Genomic DNA, 5000 nt, shown 5'->3' with positions numbered 1-5000 from the left:
CTCCTGAGTGTGGTGTCCGGTATTTCCGAGAGGCTTGGCTGAAGCAGCAGCAGCGCAGATGCTTACGTCCCTGGGAGGGGCAGGCTCGGGGGGTGACGCTCAGGAGAAGTGGTCAGAACAAGAGAAGCGAGGACTCTGGTGTCGGAGCTGGGTTTGGTTGTGTTTGGGGGCTGGGGCACGGCTATTGACCTAGTTCAGGTGAGAGAGGACAGACAGGTAAGAGACAGGTCCCCTTGGGCCTGGCTGTACACAAGCACATTTGAAACTGTAACGAAATGGTTTGTTCTTCCAGGAGAAACGGGGGGCAGCTGCAGCTGGATGCTTGGGTCTCCAGTGCACCTGACAGTGGGGAGCCCCGGCACAGCCTCACGAGTTGCCTTGAATGCAGCACAGAGGAAAAGTGATCTCCTTGGTAGCTGCCTCGGACTGCATGTGTTCCCCCAACGCTCCCACGTTGACCCTAACCCCAGTGGGATTAGTGTGAGGGACAGTGTGAGGGACAGGGTCTTTGTGAGACTGAGGCTTCTGTGAGGTCATGTTGGTGGGGCGGGGGTCCCGTGGTGGATCAGTGCCCTTGTAAGGGGTCTTGGCGTGATGTGGCCAGAAGCAAAGGGATGTGAATGCCTAGCAAAACCAGAACGTGGCCCTGCACGCGACAGAGAAAGGAGCTTGACCAGTGGAAACCTAGCCTCCCCGGGTAGGTAGCTTGGTAGCTGAAGAAGACGGTAAGACTTGCTCCCAGCAGCAATCCGAGAAATTTGTGAAACGCATCTTGATCAGAAATTCAAAAACTAAACACAGAAATGGGCAAAAACCGGAAGTGGTAACAGCTTGAATTCAGGAAGGCAGTGTAGGGGGAAAACGATTTCCACCCCCTACATGGGGGGAGAACCTGCAGGGTGCCCAGGACTCCAAGGAAGGTTATGAAAGGACACGGGAGCAGGACAAGAAGAGAGAGTGGGTGGGAGGAAGGCAGAGGCGCAGACGGCAGGCCATGGAGGAGCAACACGCTAGCAGAGCCTTTGAAGGAGCCAATGTTTAAAGCCACTGTTGGAGAGAACTTTCCAGATAGAGGAAAAATCCTAACCTCCACACTGAATGGCCACCTTGGAAATGTTGAGGACCGCCACCTACAAGGCATCTCCTAGTAACACGATTCAGTTCTGAAGACGACAGCAGCCCTTGGGGACTGCGGCAGAAAGAAGGTAATTTGCCAGGGTGACGGGATTCAGCCCCGAGACTTCCCAAACCCACACACGGCGCCAGGTGCCGACCGAGCAGCCTTTGGAAAAGCTCCGTATAGAGTGGGCGTGAGCCGCGGGTCCACGTGCCGCCAGGCCTTCCTGTCCGGGCCTCAGAGAGCCGGCGTCCAGCGGCAGCCCCGCGCAGGCTCGCCTGGGGGATGGACGGGCCGTGATTGCAGGTGAGCACCTGCGCCCAAGGTGGAAAGGAAGCAGCACAGATAACCCACCGGAAGCCCAAGCCTGAGAGGAGACCAGCGTGAGCCCTGGGGGTGGGCTTAGAGCCAGAGGGGTCAGCTCGGACGGTGGCTCCCAATATAGAAGCAGATGGACAAATGCAAAAATAGAGACATGCGGATGCGTGTTGGCGTGCACACAGATATTTCCTGTTCTCCACTGACCCCACTTTTGTGCTATTTTTGCCATTTGTTTTATTTCTGACAAATGTTATAAGCCCACAGTTCCCTGTTATATTTGTTTCATATAATGGTTGGATACACTTGGATGCGTGCGTGTTCTATATACACACGTGACCGTGTCCTACTCCACAGCGCCCTCGAGGCTTCTTGCTACCGGGGATTCCGTCTCGGCCCCTCTCCTTTCAGCCTGAAGGGACCCCCTGGGATGTCTTTTTTGTAGCCTGGGGTTTCGCGCCACGAAGTCTCACAACTTGGGGCTGCCTGAGAATACTTTGCCTGCATTAACGGGTGTTTTGTTGGGAATGGAATTCTAGTTTCGCAGGTGGATTCATTTTCTGTGGGGTGGGCTTTTTGTTTTTTCCCCTCCAGCGTTTTAAAGACGTCATTCAGTTGATTCTGATGTGAGGTGAGTTGTCACCCTTGTTCCCTTCGAAGTCCCGTACCTTTTTGTCTGGCGGCTTGTAAGGCTCTGTAAGTTCTTGGGCTATGACATGTGGTTTTCTTTGTACTTAGCCTCTAGGGCATTCGCGGAGCTCCGTAGATCTGTGGGTTGGTGTCTTCCATCAGCTTTGGACGATTTCCTCTGTTAGCTCGGCAAGAGGGTTTCCCGAGCTGCTCTCCCGCACGCCCCCCAGGGCTCCAGTTACCGATCTGTAGGACCATGTTACCTGACCCGAAGGTCTCTGATACTCTGGGGGTTTTGTTTAATATTTTTTCTTTGTCTTTTCCCCCCTCTCCTTTTAATTCGGGTATTTTTGCTGCCTTTGGATTTACTCGTCTTTTTTGTTGTGCTTTCTGTGCTCTTAAACTATCCAGTCTATTCTTTTCGGATATTTTTCTGTTCTAGAGTTCACACTTGTGTTTGCAGATTTGATTTCTCTGTTGAAACCCTCCATCTCTTCGCCCCTCTGCCCCGTGACTTCTGTGCTGGTTGACACATGTATAGCAGTGACTTGCCCTTGACTTCTGATTTCGACATCTGCGGCCCCCGTAGGTCTGCTCCTGTTGGCTCTTTTCTTCTTGATTGTAGGTTACATTTTCCGACTTCCCTTTTCAGAATTGTTTTTGCATCACAGACGTTGTGTCTGAACATCGAAAACCAGGCACACTTGCCCCAGCGAGAGGACACTCCTTCCTGTTCTGCCGGCCTGGATGAGGGACGTGGGCCCACTGGCCAGGCTGGGTCTCCACGTGAGCTTTAGTTCGCCTCTCCTTCACGTCTTCAACTTTATTCATGTCTTAAGCTGCCTTGTTTTCATTGCCAGCCCCGAGTTCTAGCAGGAGTCGGACTTCCACGCATGGAGAGACCACAGATTTCACTCTGCCTTTCCACCCCCACCCACCCTGCATCACCAGCCAAGCGTGAAGCACAATCCTATAGGAGAAAACCTGTCATTTTTTTTGAGCTGCTCCAGATTGTGGTTCATTCCGCCAACCCACACGGGCATCAGCCCCAGCCGGCTTTCTTTTGGCCCAGCCCCATCCGCTCCTGCGGAGCACTTGCTGGCCTCTGCTCACCTGTCAGGGGCTCCTCACCTAAAGCCCAGCCTCTCTCGATTTCTCAACATTCACATCCCTTTGATATGTTTACAATTATATATTTAATTTTTTTTTGTTTCCATTTGGGATGTTCAGTTGTGGTCATGCACACGAAGGACATAGACCCCCCACTGCTAGGGTGATGAACACACCCATCAACTCAGAGTTGACCGTGTGTGCATACGGTGAAAACACAGGTCCCCCCTTAGCAGCTCTCAGGTTCACGGGCTGTGCTAACTATAGGTGCCGGGCTGTGCAGTGCACCCCCAGAACCTGTACACCCTGCCCATTTCCGCCCCCCACCCCTGGCCACCAGTGTGCTCCCTGGTTCTGTGAATTCACCTTTAGTTTTAGATTCTACATGTAAGAGATGACACAGCATTTGTCTCTGTGTGTAATGTCACGCATGTTGTTGCAAATGGCAGGGCTTTTCTTTTCTTTTTTTTTTTTTTCAGGGCTTTTCTTTAAAAAAACAAAAAAAAAAAACGGTGACTGGGATGCCTGGGTGGCTCAGTGGTTGAGCGTCTGCCTTCGGCCCAGGGCATGATCCCAGGATTCTGGGATCGAGTGCTACGTCGGGCTCCCTGCAGGGAGCCTGCTTCTCCCTCTGCCTGTGTCTGTGCTTCTCTCTGTGTGTCTCTCATGAATGAATAAATAAAATATTTTTTAAAAAATTAAAAATAAAAGGTGACTAATCACACTACATACCACATTTTCTTCATCCATCCATCCATGACACTTCATTTCCACGTCTTATTAGTAATGGCGCACTGAACATCGGAGTGCAGATGTTTGGGATCCCAACTCCATTTCCTTTGGTTGTACACCGAGAGCTGGATTTGCTTCATTACGTATTTCTACTTTAAATTCTTTGGGGAACCTCCAGGACTGACTGCTCGCAGTAGTGGCTCTACCTACGCGTGATTTCTGCAGTGGATCTGTCTTTTTTTAACCAGCTAAAGTTAGGGTCCGCCGTGATTGTCTATACTCCAACCAGAACCCCTCTGTGTCCTCGGTATCTGCAGGGTCTGTAGTGCTGTCCACTTTTCAGTCTTGACGTCACCGGTTTTTGCTCTTTGTTCATTTGCTGGGATTCCATCAGGGAAGCAGTTAATGGTTTGTTTTGAATTTCGTTTGTTTTCTCCTTCATTTTCGGTTTCATTTTTTTTTCCCATTTTGGGAATTGAATTTGCTGTTTCTGTTCTAGTTTCTTAAGATGTAAACTTAGGGCCTTTGATTTTAAAGCTTTCTTCTTTTCTAATCTATGCATAAAATATAAATTTCCCCAGTTCTGCTTTCTAAAAATTTTTTTTTAATTTATTCATTCATGAGAGAGAGAGAGGCAGAGACACAGGCAGAGGGAGAAGCAGGCTCCATGCAGGGAGCCCGATGTGGGACTCGATTGCGGAACCCCAGGATCATGCCCTGGGCTGAAGGCAGTGCTAAACCGCTGAGCCCCCTGGGCTGCGCTCCCCAGTTCTGCTTTAACAGTTTCCTACAATTTGGGTACAATATAATCAGAGGTTTTTTTAGCCTACGTTCATGTAAACTTGCTTCTTTTTATCTTCCTGGTTTATTTCCAGCTTGACTCCACTGCCACCGGCGCGTAGCATTCTATAGATGCTGATCGGGCAAAATCTTTTTCGTTGAGAGAGCTGTGATGCTGTTCATTCCCAACTAGGAGTAGAGCTTTCTCTGTTCTGTTCTGCTCACTCTGGATTTAGATATTTTTTAGTTTTTTAAGATTTTATTTGTTCATGAGACACAGAGAGAGGCAGAAACACAGGCAGAGGGAGAAGCA

Source organism: Canis aureus, chromosome 19 (genome assembly GCF_053574225.1).
Source record: "Canis aureus isolate CA01 chromosome 19, VMU_Caureus_v.1.0, whole genome shotgun sequence".
NCBI lineage: Eukaryota > Metazoa > Chordata > Mammalia > Carnivora > Canidae > Canis > Canis aureus.
The sequence above is the reverse complement of the archived record's forward strand: the minus strand, read 5'-3'. Positions refer to the sequence as shown.